We start from the raw sequence: 16197 nt of genomic DNA on the forward strand, positions 1-16197 counted from the left end.
AGCCACTTCTCTTATTTTTATCATTATCAGCCCCATTTGGTTAACATTCTTTCTAAAAGTTGCTTTCCAAACTTTAGGAAGCATTTCCATGACTTTCCTGCACTCTTACTCCATCTTCCCTGACCCAAAGTTGATGTTTATGGTTCAGGCAGGGCTCACCTAAAAACACAGCAGCCTCCTGGAAGAGTGCTCTTTTGGAGCATTACACTTTGTCACTGGGACGTTGTGACAATCTGTGTTGTGACTGGTTTACTTAAGGAGTTAAACCAAGACTTTTCAAGACCAAGAAAGGACTCATATATTGTAAAGTCCAGCTTAACAAGATACCTGGCTTTTCCTTCATCAGATCTATTATTAATCACAACCAGGCCACTTATAGTTTTTCTCCCCCTTTGGAATAATAGAAAGTGTGTTGATTGCCAAGAGCTTATGATAGAATTGGTATTTTTCTTTTTATAGAAAGAATAACCCTGTTGTCTACCATCTTTCAAAAATGAATTTAAAAAAGCAACTCTTGTAGAAAAGGGACACATTAATTGATAGACAAAAAAACTTAACTCCAACAATCATTTCTTACCCATCTTCCTTGATTAAGGTGAACTCCAACAATAATTACTGATAAAGAAAATATTTTTTAAAGCCACTTCTCATACTTCCTCCTACTAGCAGAATGCCCAGATATGGGCACTAGGATCTTTAGGTATTTTTCTGGCCAGAACAAAAGTCTTTCATTGCTGTAAGACACAGACAGCTGCCTATGGCAATATTTCTAGGTAAGTCAGAGACTAGTACACAAAGGAGTTTATGATAATTCAGTTTCTATGCAATGAAAAACAGCAACATCAATTATACAGCAAATTCAGAAGTGAAAAGAGAAAGAAGGCGCAAAGTTCAAAATCATGAACAAAGTGAGAGGAGGGGAAGAAAAAAGTGACACAATAATGACTGTGTGACAATCTATTCGTAAGGAATCTAGGATGAAAGAACAAAGGGTCATGCCATTTTAATTTCAACACCTTTGCATGGCATAGAAGCTGCTCATAGCCCACTCCCTGTAAATCTGTGCTATTTGCAGACTTGCAGACTCTTGTCTTTCTGTGTTTTTGAAATAGAGTCTAGCTACCCAGCCCAGGCTGGCCTTGATCTCCAGATCGTCCTTCCTCAACCTCAGGAGTGTTTGGGTTACAGCCATGCACCAGCAACCTCTTGAATGGACAGAACTCTATGCTTTTAAGCTGGGCCCCTCCTCTTTTCATAAGCCAGCCTCCTTCTGCAAGCGCTCAGCCACAGCGCCACCTTCAGGAAGATGACTGCATTATCTGTCAGGTTGCTGCAAACCAAAGAACCCCCTGAGTGGTTCTGGAAGACAGTTTTCTACCAGTTTGCACAGGAAGATGTTACTTAAATCTGTTTTCCGAAGCAGTGAAAAAAAAATACAGGTTGAGCATCCCTAATTAAAAGATTCAACATCTTTTTTTTTTTGGCAGTATTGAGGTTTGAACTCAGAGCATTGAGCTCAATGCTAGGCAGGTGCTCTGCCTCTCGAGCCACACCTTCAGCCTCTAAAATTCAAAATCTTAAGTGCTCCAAAATCCAAAACTTTGGGGACACCCACATGATACTACAAATGAAAAATTCCACACCTGACTTCATATGATGGGTCACAATCAAAATACAGGTGCACTAAAAACATTGTCTCAAGTTACCACTTCTGGCTATGTGTGCAAGGTGTATATGAGACATAAATGTATCTTGGGTTTGACTTGGGTCCCATCTCTAAGGTATCTGTGTATGTATATGCACACATTCCAAAATCTGAAAATCCCCAGAAACCTGAAACATTTCAAAAGTATGCCCAACAGTGTAGTAACAAACTAAGTATACAGCATCATAAAATTGTCTGTCAACAAACAGGAAACAATAAAAACACCAGCATTGTGCATAATCCTCTGTAATCTTCACCCATTGTGCTGCATGTCCAAAAGAATAATTCAGCCTTTGCTTCACATTCTGGGGCCTCTAGGTGATGTGCTGGCAGTTGAAAGCAAACACCTCCTATAGGCTTTGCTTTCCTTCCTTCCTTCTTTTGTTCTTTTGTTTTCTTCTCTCTTTCCTTTTTTTGTTTTTCAGTACTGGGGATTGAACCCAAGGTCTTGCACATGCTAGGCAAACACTCTACTGCTTAAGCTGTGCTCCCAGCCCTTTCGTTTCTGAGATGGAATTGTGCTACCTTTCCTTTGGCTGGCTTTGAACTCACAATCCTCCTGCCTCACCTTCCAAGTAGCTGGGATCACAGGCATGCACCACCACACCTGGCTCAGGCTTTACTTTCTATATACACATCTTGCAACTAAAAGAATCTACATGAACCAGGACCTTCATGTCCACCTTGGCCACTCTTTTTATAAATTCCCTGCTTTAGCAACAATTAGATTTTCTTTTCTTCATTTGATTGTGATTTTCTTCTGCTTTATCAATTAATTTTATAAGACAAATACATATCTGAACAGAAATATGGAGTCATTGTAGAAATAAGTCTCTCAACACTCTTTTTCCAATGCAGTTTTTCTACTCCACCTTCAATAAACAAGTTTCACTGATTACAAATTACAATAGATCAATTACACAATCACACCTGCCTCAGAATTGCTGAGGTCTTTTGCTCTTTATGTAAATAAGATCAGCTAGGTTATTTCCAGTGCTAAGATAGATCCCTTCAGGAAAGCACTGCCTTATTATTGGAGTACAGGTCTCTAGAACTTTTTATGACACAGGACACAGAACTCTGAACACTCCTTTAGCTAACAACGCATTCTTTAAGTTTTTATTTGAAAATAATGTCAAACTTACGGAAAAACTAAAATAGCACCTTGAACACTTGTACCTCTGTTGTCCAGACCATCGTATGACTTCACTGCTTTGTCTTTATGCTTGCTCTCTCTCTAGCAACTCACCCTAACGTGCACCTATACTTATTTACCATGAATGGGTAAATAAGTGAACTTACTCACTTATTCACTGATGGGTGCATCAGTGAACTTCAACTGATGCAACATTGATACAATACTTTCTTCTAATTCACCCTCAATATTTCACTTTCATCGATTTATCTCACAATGCCCACTGCAGACATTTTTCTTCTGGGACAGGATTGAGTCTAGGAAAAGGTATCACAATTAGTTGCTATATCAACTTAGTTTTCTTTAATCTGGAATATTTCCATAAGCTTTCTTTGCCTTTCATGACATTCATGTTTTGAAGCAAACAGTATCTCAAAAATGAAAGACAATGATTCTTACTTTCGGTTTGTCTGCTCTTTCCTCATGGTTGCATTCAGCTTACAGTTTCAGGCAGGAATATATAAGTGACATTGAGCGATAATATTCTTCCCACATCATTAAAATATTAAAATATAGATTCCTTCAGTGATCCCAGGCCATAAATAGCGTGTCTCTCTGTGTTATATTTCAAAATAATGAATAGCATATCATTTACAAAAGCTTCACTCCAAGATCAAACTGCAAAAACAGCTAGAGGGGGCTCAGAGGGATATTATTTCTTAAAATGTTAGAATTGATGATGAGGTTTCCAACCTTACCTAGTGCAATGATCTCATTTTATAGGAAAGAAATTGAGTCTCACTTTTGAGAGGTTAAATGATTTATCTTCCCTCCTTCCTGCCTTCCACTTCTCTCAGATGAAAATTGTCCTTAATCTGCCCCCAAACTACCCTCTGCTTCATCCAGAACAGACCCTGGTGGTGATCCCACCTCATCTGTATTCCACTCCTCTCTCCATGAGCTCCTTCTTTGGCCTTACAAATGCATAAGCAGCCTCTATTATCCCAGGAAACACCATCCACTTGATCTTATCTCTTCTTCATTTCAGATTGGTCGTCTGTTTTCCCCCCTGTTATTTCTTGCCTCCTCATTTTTGTTTGCTAGTCCATGAGCTATTGTCATTGCTTGGGATGCAGTACTGGGTCCTCTTCCCTTGTCAGCCTGGGTCATCCCATTCTCTCCTTGCCTTGAATCTCTAACTCAGCAGGCAGCAAAAGCCCATCCTGACCACCAGCCTTTTTGAGCTCTGGAGCTCTGTGTCTGTCTGTTTAGTTCAGACCTCACCTGGAAGCACTTTGTCTGTAGGTGACAACTTATGCCTTCTCCCTGAAAGAACACTATTGCTCCCTTTATCTCCCTGTTAATACAATAGCTTTCTCAGAATGAGAGGGAACATGAACTTCCAGGGAGGCTGCCACAGTTCTAAGAACAGGGATTTAAGTGTGGCTTGATTGAAATACTATGCTGCAAAGCCACCCAAATCCATGTGTTCATTAAGGCTTGTCATCTTGGTGCTTTGCCTCTGTTACTAGATTGCCTCTGTTCCTTTTCTGTCTTACTGCACTCCAGCATGGATGATTGATCTGACTTTGGATCCAATAGTTCAATGATCATGTAGCCAGGATGACAGTTTATTCCATCACTTGGGACTGATGAGATAGATAGATAGACAGATAGCTAGATAGATAGATAGGCAGACTTTTTCTTTGGATAAGGGTTCATAAAGTGTATTATAACATATAATATTAACATATTATATTATATTATATTATACTAATATGTACCCTTGGCACATATTATAAGCTACAGGTTTAATTTTTAAATCTCCAGGCTGGCAGGTTACTTCTAGTCCTTCTGATCTGTGCTTTTGAATTGTGGAAGACATTGCTTAGTAAGCTAGAGGCTAGTTTCTCAGAGGATGTCTAAGATACGTGCCCATTTTGAATAAAGATTTTTCAGAATAAGGGTTATGGATCTAATAGTGGCTAGTTAGCTAGCTAACTTTTCAAAGGGAACTGATGGAAATCAGTATCACATAGTACAAGTGAACAGCAAAGTTTTACACTTCTTCCCTCTTCTTTAGCTTTTTATGGATGTCTTTTTCCTTTCGGCTACCTCTGTCTTTCTCTCCCTTCGCTTTCTTCTCTTCCTTCTTTCTATCTGTTTGTCTTACCTCCCCTTCTTTGCTTCTACTCTCTTCTTTCACCCTATTTCCTGCTCTTCATTGAGCATAATGTGGAATTGAATTATTTACCAAAAAACACTTGTATTAATGAAACAGGGTTCAATACTGCTAATACCTGACCTCAAAACTGCTCTTATACTCCAGTAAAACTCAAAAGAGGAAAGGAATGTACTTTATTTAAAAGTCTGTGCTATCATAAGAGAAATGTAAGTCCAAACTGCTTTGAGATTCCATCTCACTCTGGTCAGACTGGCACCCATCACCCATCAATAACACAAACAACAAATGACAGCAAGGATGTGGTACCTTATACACTACTGGTGGGATTTAAATTAGTGCAGCCACTATGGAAATCAGTGTGGAGGTTCCTCAAAAAACTGTAACTGGAATTATAATATGATCCTGCTCCACCACTCCTGGGTATTTACCTGAGGGAATAGAAGTCAGCATACCACAGAGACACCTGCACATGAGACACACTGCACACATATGTTCACAGCAGCCCTATTCACAATAGCAATTTATTGAATCAGTCCATCAGCAGGTGAATGGATAAAGAAAACGTGGTGCTTATATACACAATGGAGTATTAACCAGTCATAAAGAAGAATGAAATTATGCCATTTTCAGGAAAATGAATGGACCCATAGCTCATAATGTTAACTGAAATAAGTCATATTCAGAAAGACAAACATTGCATTTTTTCTCTAATATGTGGAATCTAGATTAAAAAAAGACATTCAAATAAAAGAGGGACTATGGAGGGTAGGGAGTGGAGGGAGGGGGACAAGAGAAGGTGATGGGGGATAGAATATGATTGAAGTATACACTATACAAATATAAAAATGTTTCAATGAAATCCATTAATTGTACAAATGCAATTAATTTTAAAGTAAGAAAAGTAAGGACTAACATGATGAACAACTTAAAAAACAAACCTCTTTTCTTTATAAAGTACCCAGCTTCAGGTATTTTGTTACAGCAACAGAAAATGGACTAAGAAAGTATTCTGTAACTATTCTTTTCTGCATGCTCTGAGTCCTATATCTTTGCTACAAAACCAGATTTATTTTTGAGGGTTCCTATAGCTCCCATTGAAAGAACAGAACATCTTGAACTTCTGCTTTTTGTTACCAGTAACCTGTGCTCCTGCAACCTCCCTCTGATTTGTGTATAGATGCAGTTTAATAAGAGATGCAGAGAATTTATTCTAATATTATAGAAAATGACAATTTAGATTATGGTTAGTAGGGAGTGGGGATCACAGGCAAAAGTTCTATCACTTTTTTTGGTGGCACTGGGGTTTGAACTCAGGACCTCATGTTTACTAGTTGGGCGCTCTACCACTTGAGCCACTCCACCAGCCCATATCATCTGGATTTAAATAATTCCTCTGAAAAATGATGAATAAGACACTAGTGTGGCATCTAAGACTCTCAGAAATATTATGATCCAAGGGACCCTTTGATTTTGAACCTTCTAGACTAGGTAGGGGTCATTTCCAGCTTCCAAATGTAAATTAGATCTTTCCACAGACATGTTTTCAGATCCAGCAATGCTTCCAATAATAATAAGTGCTTCACAGCACTTATTCCAATTCATAATTATATTTCATTTTGTGTTTGTTTAGTCACTGTTTTCTCATTGAAGGAGGCCTCTAAGCGAGGCTAAGTCCCTGTCTTGCTTATCTTTCTATCTCTTAATGTACTTCACAGTGCCTGACACATACTAACAACTGGCACTTTAAAGAAGAAGGAAGGAGGAAGGAAGGAAGGGAGGGAGGGAGGGAGGGGGAGAGGGAGGAAAAGGAGAAAGAGAATATTCCAAACATAGAACCAGAACCCCAGAGAGAGCGAGATGCTTAAAAGGTTTGCACAATTCTTCCTTGCTTTCCTGTTCTGCCTCTTTGCAATTTCAGTTTGAGCCCAAAATGCCAAAACACTGTGAAATAAAGTCTGTACTCCTGTCACGTTTGTGGTCTGGGTGTAAACTAGATTCCTGGAAGTCCCTAGGGAGCTTCGTAGGATTGATAGCCTGACTCCCTAGGTGTAGGAGGTTCAGGGAATTGAACCAAATGCTCTAATTCTTTGATTTTCTACAAAGAGAATGAACCTGTCTCTTTCCTTCTCCCTGGGGTGGGCATAACCTTCCTCTGCCACAAGCCAGCCAAAGGTTGCAGTGTTAGGGGCACACCTGGCCACCAGTCCATTGCATAACCAGACTCTCCTTTTCTTTCTCTCTCGCTCAATTAAAAATGTACTGTTATGAAAGATTTCAAACACACAAATACAGAGAGCCTGATACAAGTATGTTCCACATGCAGAATCAATTAAAGGCCCTTACTGAGTTCTAAGTGCTGTTTCCCTTCTGATATGGATGCCATGGCTGTGCTGAGCTACCTCACTGGCATCAGGCTGTGGGAAGCTTCCTGGTGCCGATAGCCTGGGCTCTGTGGTGACACCTTCAAAGACCCCACCTGGTAGCCCTTCATGTCCACCTGCCCTGTCCTGAGCATCCTGTGCCACCTCTGTGTTGCAGACACTTTTCCATGGCCACACTTCTGAGTGCTATTTAAAGCTATAAAGCTGTGTTCTCTTCCCAGAGACAGGAAGTGCTGGCACTCCCTTGAAAAGCCACTGTGTCCAGGTGATCCCTACTCTTCCTTCTGTTTCCAGTTTAAGCATCAGGCATTTCCTCAGGAAAACCTTTCCTCGTTGTTACAGAAGCCTACAACACTGTGCATTGCTCTTGTCAGCACACCTCAGCACACAGACTATAGCCACACATCTGTGCAGGTGTGTGACATGACCCCTGGGCAGGCAGGATGTGTTCTCTGTGCTCACCTTCATGTCCTGGCTTCTGTCACTGCTCATGTATCAGTCTCTTGGCTTAGTGCATTTGTCGCCTAGTAGTTGCTCCCATGTTTTCTTCCTGTCTGCCGCCATCTTTACCACAACCATCTTTACTTCCCTTCTCCTCAGCCTATTTCAGCATCTTTTCTGTTAATTTTTAACATTTTTGGAAGAAATTTAAAGTATTCTATCACAAACAGTTTGGGAATGGATTTACCACATAACTCTCCTGGGCGATGGAGGATCAGATGAGCATTTTAACTACTTCTCACCACAAATACCATAATATTTTCCCTACAGGCACAGTCCCTAAACAAATAAACTAGCAAAGAAGACATTAGATGACAATATCATATTAATGTCTTATAGCTAAGAAATGTTACAGTTTCCTTAGAGCTTTTGTGGCTCACGATCACAGACAAATGGAGAAGGAATAAGCATTTTGTTGGGCCTGGCTTCATGCAGTGACATGCTTGGTTCCTACCTCCTTGTCCAATGTAAGTGTTATGGCAACTTTTGGAGGCAAATAGGTTTTTTTGCAAACAAGGAAACAGAGAACCAAAGACAGGCTAAACATCCTGCCCCAAATCTTGGAATTAGCAAGGAGGACAGCCATGGAAATTGCCAGATTCCACAACTGTCACTATCACCCAGATTGAATGGATCTCCTCACTAACTCCTGGTGAGCAGGGATCAGACAACTGCAGTGGCTTCTTCTGCAATCTCCCACAAGCCAGACTCACGGGGTACCAACATGGTGAGCTGCCAATGATCCTGGAGGTCCTTTTACCAATGCCACCTCCACAGGTACCCCACTCCTAACAAGCTCCCTCCCCACTTGCTCCTCTGAGCCCACAGCAGCCATGTTTGTACCTGGCCAAAGGGGCTCCTTAGGGATTCTTTTCTCAAAATGGATCAGAAACGCAAGCTCTGGGGGAAAAGCCATGCTGCAATTCTCTTCGAGCTTTCTGATCTACTAAAATCACCCTTCCAGCCTCCTGAGACTTTCACCTGAGGGAAAATGCTGCCCAGTTCAAGCCCAGTCCTCGGAACTAAGAACAGCAGGTCATAGAATGATTATCCAAAACCAGAATGGGGTCCATTTCTTTTGGTTACAAACAGAAAAATGATAGATCTATACATCTGGAATCATATTAGTCAGCTAGGTGAATCAAGGCAGTAATTGGAAGAATACAAAGCTTTCTGCTCTCTGATCTTTGCTGCTGGGTGAGGCGAAGGTAAAGAAGGTAATGCTAGGTTCACTGGGTCTAAGACTTCTCAGTCTTTTTACACTGAAGCTGTGTAATCTCTGTTTTGAACCTTGTAATAGTTCTGCTTAAAAATATTTAAATGCTTTAATGTATTTAGTTTTGCCAGGGATATGCATTCTTTTTGTAATCCATTCTGAGGACTTTTCAATTTCTTTGCAAGGCAAATTGTAAGGCTGCTAAGGAAGTGATAAGGGGAATATTAAATGAAAACATTTAAGTGTTTTAGTATGAAAGTAGTTGAAGACACCTAGAGAAGCAAAGTGTCTCTCCTTTTCACCCAATGTGAAAATTTATTTCCTTATTATGGAAAAAGACTTCACAGGTTATCTCATGTAATTCCATCTCATTTTACTTTTTTTTTTAATTGAGCTTTTTATTAAAATTTTCCAAGAAGATCAACATTTTGTGTGTGGGAATTTGAAACCATCCAAATAATAGTTTGTCTTAGAAACAAACTCTGTAAAAGGCAAGACATTAGTTCTTTGTGCAACTTTACATTCACATGCTTATATCTATGCAAAAAATAAACGACATAAACTCCTAGTTGAAAGACATAAAATAAGTAACCACAGGTGTGCATCAGAAGGAAATTTTCCTTTAGAGTAATTTTATTTCCTACCCATTTTTAAAAGCAGTACATTATCTTCCTCCTTAGGTGGTAGGGTAGATATAAGCTGGGACAAAAGGAAGACAAAGAGGGAAACAGAAAAGCAAGCCATGTCCTTCCTCTCACCTTCCCTCAAAGAGAGATGTGACTGGACAACAGTGAGATGAAAATACTAATGTATCAGATGCTGCTACACCACCGACCTTTTCACATTTATTATCTATTTTTCACAGCTTCAGTTCTTCAGTGTGATTTTGCCCATTTCACAGATGAGGAAACTGAGGCTTAGAAAGATAAAATAATCGTACCCAGTGGATAGATAAATATTTTGGGCTTAGTGAGCTTTATGGGCCTTTGCCATGACCATTTGATTTTAACACTAGAGAGAAAAAGCAGCTATGGACAATACTGAAATGAAAAACCAGGCAGTGGGCTGTATTGGCCCACAGGCCTTAGTTCCTGTCTTCTCAGCTAACAGGTAGACACATTTCTAATCCAGAAGAGAGTCAATATTCACACCCACAGTTTTCTAACTTCAAATTCCTCACACTTTCCGCTATGCACATTGAAATGTTTGAGGCCAACTGCAAAACCTGGTGACTTTGGGAAGACTTACTAGGTGGCTGTAGTGGGATTTTTTGGGGGTGTCCTTGCAGCCTAGAGGCACTGTGATATGTCAACCAACCAACCAGGCAAACTACAGGGAACTTCTCAGTGTCAGCATGTCCCATATACAGATAGAGTCTGGGCATGAATAAATTCCTTGAAGGTTGGCTCTATCCCTAAAGATACCTGATTAGGAGCACAAGTGACACACTTCTATTAATTTCATAGTTTCAAGAAAAGCAGATAGACATTTACTAAGTGAAAGGACATGATGCCTGCAGCTAAAGCTGGTCCCTTGCAGGTTCTCTTCTGCCCCTAGCTTGCAGAAAGGCCAGCACCCAGCCTAGCCCCTGTCTGTGCCAGTCCAAGTGTCTGAGGCAGGATCTTTTTATTATTCATATGTGCATGCAATGCTTGGGTCATTTCTCCCCCACCCCCTCCCTTACCCCGCTTTACCAATCACCCCGCACCCTCCCTTACCACCCACTCCGTCCCCTCCCTCTCCCCACCCCCTCCCTTACTACCCCCCCTCCCTTACCACCCACCCCACCCCCTCCCTTACCAATCACTCCGCCCCCCTCCCCCCTCCCCTCCACCCCCTCCATACCCGGCAGAAACCGTTCTGCCCTTATCTCTAATTTTGTTGTAGAGAGAGTATAAGCAATAATAGGAAGGACCAAAGGTTTTTGCTGGTTGAGATAAGGATAGCTATACAGGGAGTTGACTCACATTGATTTCCTGTGCGTGGGTGTTACCTTCTAGGTTAATTCTTTTTGATCTAACCTTTTCTCTAGTTCCTGGTCCCCTTCTCCTATTGGCTCAGTTGCTTTAAAGTATCTGCTTTAGTTTCTCTGAGTTAAGAGCAACAAATGCTAGCTAATTTTTTAGGTGTCTTACCTATCCTCACCCCTCCCCTGTGTGCTCTTGCTTTTATCTTGTGATCAAAGTCCAATCCCCTTGATCTAATGTTGGAATATGAGGGAGAACATACGATTTTTGGTCTTTTGGGCCAGGCTAACCTCATTCAGAATGATGTTCTCCAATTCCATCCATTTACCAGTGAATGATAACATTTTGTTCTTCTTCATGGCTGCATAAAATTCCATTGTGTATAAATACCACATTTTCTTAATCCATTTGTCAGTGTTGGGGTATCTTAGCTGTTTCCATAGCTTGGCTATTGTGAATAGTGCCACAATAAACATGGGTGTGCAGGTGCCTCTGGAGTAACCTGTGTCACAGTCTTTTGAGTATATCCCCAGGAGTGGGATTGTTGGATCATATGGCAGATCTATGTTTAGATTTTTAAGAAGCCTCCAAATTTTCTTCCAGAGTGGTTGCACTAGTTTACATTCTGAGGTGGGATCTTTTTCTCCTCCCTCCCATACATTCCCAAAGTGGCTTTGCAGTCTGCCATGCACATGAATTTGATGGCTCACATGCCACAAATCATTCAAGAGTGTCACCAACAATGTCAATTATTGGCCTATTTAGAGGGATCTATAATGTAGTGTGTCCCTGGGAGAGTGATAGTGTCTAGGTCCTGGAGTTTGTAATCAAATGTTAATCCTAGTGAGAAGAACTGTCTGGTCACCCATGGTCAGAGTCATTCATGATGGGAGGACTTGGAAAGGGACTCAAGAGATAAGAAATTATGACACTCCATTCTTCCCTTCCCTGCTATGAGGAGCTGAAACCTTGGAAACCCTAGCCAAAATAAACCCTTCCTCCTTTAAGTTGATTGTCTTGGGTATTTGTCACATTGAAACTCTAATACAATATTGTTCCTAGGTTTAAAGAAAACTATGAGACAGAAGCAGTTTTACTGACTAGTCTTGGTAAAGCCCAGGTGACAGGGGCAGTTAGTTGGACCTTAGGATTTTCCTGAATTATATGCTGTGAGTTATGGTTTCTGTCCAACCTTGTGTGTGGAGGAGGAGTTAGCTGTGGGGTCCTTCCTAAGCTGGGAGAGGGGACAGTGAAAGAAAGTAAGGATGCAGAGGACAGTGGATGGCTGGAGAAAGATTGTTAAGGAGCAGGAATGGTTACCCCAAAATGCTTAGTCCCAGAACTGTAATGGATGCTTCCTTTGTCTGATCTTGATTGTTTCTTTTCCTAGCTTTCTTCCAAAGTCAATTTCTGGCAGAAAATTTAAATTTTTAAAAAAATACCTTGCCTTTTAACCAATATAGTTTTCTCTGAGGATCTGGTATGAATTGTTTCCCTGACCTGCGAAGGCAGGAAGAGGCCTTTTCCCCAGGGACAGGGACTGGAATCCTGGCTTCTGCTCTCTTTGCCAGTGTCCTGCTCTCTGGGTTGCCTAATTTTTTACTCTGTCAATAAAAACAACAACAACAAAAAAACATGGCTCACTGCTGGGACCATTTAATAATGCAGCAATAAATTGTGTAAATTGTGCTTTCCAACCCAGGACTGCCTTTCTAGGTGATTACAAAAAAATGACTCAATACCCTGGATGTGTAGCATTGTCTGTTCTCACTGTTGGACTATCTCAGAGAAAGCCAAGCCTGTGAGGATTCCAAAGGGTTAAAAAATGGGACAGCTCTCTCAGTCATCCCCATTGTCTTCTCTTGGTGCAGTGAGGGGACCTGAACTCTTTCTTCTCCACTTTTTTGAGGGGTGGATCACTCTGTGTTCCTCTTGAACTCTCTGTCTCTGGGCAATGCCCAGTGCTTTGGAGAAAGGAAAGAGTTTGTTCCCTCAGCCTTCTGCAAAGAAAGGCTTTTGGAGCATCCAACCACAGGATGGAGACAGTCTTACAGAGGAGAGTAATTTCTGCCCCTTTTCCCATTGCTGCAGCAAAAGCTGTGCTCACACCCTTCAGGATTTAGGATCAGAAGGGGGTAGGGATAGGGACTGCATTGCTGCCCTGCAGACTTTGGGTAAGTGACTCCTCTGTGGTTTCATCTGCTCCTCCCCTAATCTGGGACCTTGTTGGGCACAGGTGTTTTCTCTTTGTTGTCAAAAAAGAAATCTGATCAAGTTTCTCCCCAGCTGAAAATCCTTCAAGGACCCACACCATAAATGTAGCCCTCCACTTCCTGCATGCCCCAACAGAAACCCTTCCTTACTGGCTCTGGGACTGCCTTCTTTCACTTCACCTGGTAGACTGCTGCTCAGAGAGACTCAGTTCACAAACCTCACAGCTTTTGCTCCAGGTCCCTGTACTGCCTTCTGCAGCATCTATCTTTCCTGAGGACTCTTTCTCTTCCCTAAAAGGGAGTCACAGGACCATTCTGCCTGTTGTGTGCTGATGCTTTGATTCTTAACTTTTAGGAGGACTGACACTGTGGAAGTACTTTGTAAACTGTAAAAAATTGTATAACTATTAGGCACCATCTTCATTGTACAAAAAATAAAACCCCAAGGAAAGAAGTTCAGTGTGAGTGGTTGAAGAACACTAAAATTTCTTTTACAAAATCTTTGGGAGTGACAGATAACTTTCTAGCTAAAAGGTAAGATGATTGGACCTGCCAAGCATCCTTCTGCTCTAGGATTCTTAGAGGACAAAAATTTCTGGCCCTTTGGAACCTTCAAAATCTCACGAGTGACAATCAGCTTTCAGGTTCGGGAGCATTGAGACCAACTCAAGGTTATTCTTTAGAATAACCTTGCTTTTTAGAAATAAAAAGCCTTTCCCCAGCTCAGGTGACTTTGTTCTATATTTACTGCTATATTTGGATCTTGAATGTTCTTCAGAGACCCGTGTGTTCATGTCTTGGTGCCAAGGATGGCACTATTGGGAGATGGTAGAAGCCTGGGGAGGGGAGGCCTAGGGGTCTTGGTCCTTGGGACCTGAGCCCTTTCCTCTTCCTTTTGTGATTCCTTGCCATGAAGTGAGTGGTTTTGCTCCACCACATGTTCCAGCCATGATGTGTGGCTGTTGTGCTCAAGCCACAGGATTCATTGATTGTGGATTGGAACCTTGGAACCTTCTCTCTTCATAAGTTGGTTATCTTAGATATTTTGTTACAGTGACAGAAAGCTGACCAACACATTTACTCTGTATGATCATGGAATGATTCTTCTGCACCATATTTCTCAGAATAGACAGAACCATCTTTTTTGGAGGTGCTTTCTTCTTCTTCTTCTTAAATATGGAATGCTTCACAAATTTGCATATCATCTTTGTGAAGGGCCATGCTAATCTTCTCTGTATCAGTCCAATTTTAGTATATTGCTGCCAAAGAGAGCACTGGAAGTGCTTTCTTAATTGCTGAATTTCTTAACAGCAACAAAAAAATCCTATTTGGGAAGACATATGCACTTGAAATGACCTAAGTCACTGCAAGTTTGGGATTATTACAGATTGATGTACAAAATCAGTAAAAGTAAAGAAAAAAGGGAGGAAAGAAATTTAACCCAATTTAGGAATTATTCCTAGAAGTATGAGTTTGCACTTAAGTTTTGGTTCTTACAGATTCGCCTTTTTAAAGCAATATAGTAAGTGGTTATGAAGATAACAGGTAGCCACGGAGAACCATGGTCAGGTACTGTGATCACTAGTGGGAGCTCCACACACCTGTTCAGCATTGTGCAGAACATCAACACAGGGAGAGGGGAGAGACCATGCTCCCTACTCTGTGCTAGATGGTTGAAAAATGATGACAAAGAAAAGAAAAAAGCATCTCAATCTATGTTATTCATAGATGTGTTGATGATCTAAATTTATTTATATATATGTATATATTGTTTATATACATATAAATGTATTTATATATTATATATGTATATATAAATATATATAGCATGATATATTAATATATAATATATATAATTATTTATATAAGTTGGCTTCAAAATTATTTTATGTATCTTCCTTTCTTTGGAAAAATGGAAGGTTGCTTTAAATAAAGAACTCTCTCAAAATCACACATTAATGTCCTGTCCTGGCCAATCTCTAGCTTGGTTTAGTCCACTACTAGTGACCCTGAGAGACAGCAGTTACCCAATTCACTTTGCATGCTGCTATGGCACTTCTTTTCATATTATTTCAGACTCGCTTGTTCAATCAACAAACACTTACTGAGTGATTACCTTGGGTCTGCCCCTGGGCTATACTCTGGGAATGCTTTGGGAGATGCTCCTCCACTTGTCTGGAAGCTTTTGGGTTCTGTGAACTGTATCTGGGCCTGGACCTCCCCTTTCACTCTCCAGCTGACTACTTTGTGATGTCTGATGTGCCACTTTGAGGAAACCACCATGTCCTCAGCCACTGATGGCTCCACTCTGTGTTCCTTTACCACCATCATTTTGTATTTCTGGGCTATTTATCAGCCTTCCTCTGCTGTGGAATTCCCAAGGGTGAACTGCTTCTACTCATTGCTATACACTGAGAGACTGAAAATGCCTACCACATTTGATAATTACTTGATAAATTGCATTGGAGTGAACTGAATGGAATTTGGAGATGTTCTAAATTGAAGTATTGCTTGGGTGCCAGTCTTGCCTATAATAAAGACACAAATGACCTGATCCAAGACTGTTTATTAGTGTCCTGGGGCTGAATTAACCCTCGGGGACAGACTTATAAAACACAAATCATCAAGAATCCAATGTGCATTTGTTTCCTGACCAAGACATGTTCCTAATAGGGCAGAGGTAAATTAAATTCATGCTATCACCCTAGTGCAAAAGTTTTTCAGTTAGGATTTTGTATGCTAGCAAGCAGTAAAAGCATAGTAATTTCCCAAGACAGAGACCTTCACATGGAAATAATCAACTCCAGATTTCTCCATATCTACTGAATAAGTGAGAATAAATTATATAAATCTTTCTAAATATATACATGTATGTGTATATGTAAAAATATACT

The 16197-nt window shown here is 40.7% G+C and overlaps 1 protein-coding gene and 1 non-coding gene across 3 annotated transcripts in view; both read right to left on the bottom strand.

Moving 5' to 3' along the window:
• Nucleotides 1-16197, bottom strand: part of Xkr4 (XK related 4) — a 404161-nt gene that overhangs the window by 15581 nt on the left and 372383 nt on the right. The gene's annotated exons all lie outside the window — the stretch shown is intronic.
• Nucleotides 14474-14577, bottom strand: LOC141422024 (U6 spliceosomal RNA). The gene has a single exon (XR_012446693.1). It is a non-coding gene; the product is annotated as a U6 spliceosomal RNA (small nuclear RNA).

This window comes from Castor canadensis, chromosome 3, assembly GCF_047511655.1.
Source record: "Castor canadensis chromosome 3, mCasCan1.hap1v2, whole genome shotgun sequence".
In the NCBI taxonomy this organism is placed as follows: Eukaryota; Metazoa; Chordata; class Mammalia; order Rodentia; family Castoridae; genus Castor; species Castor canadensis.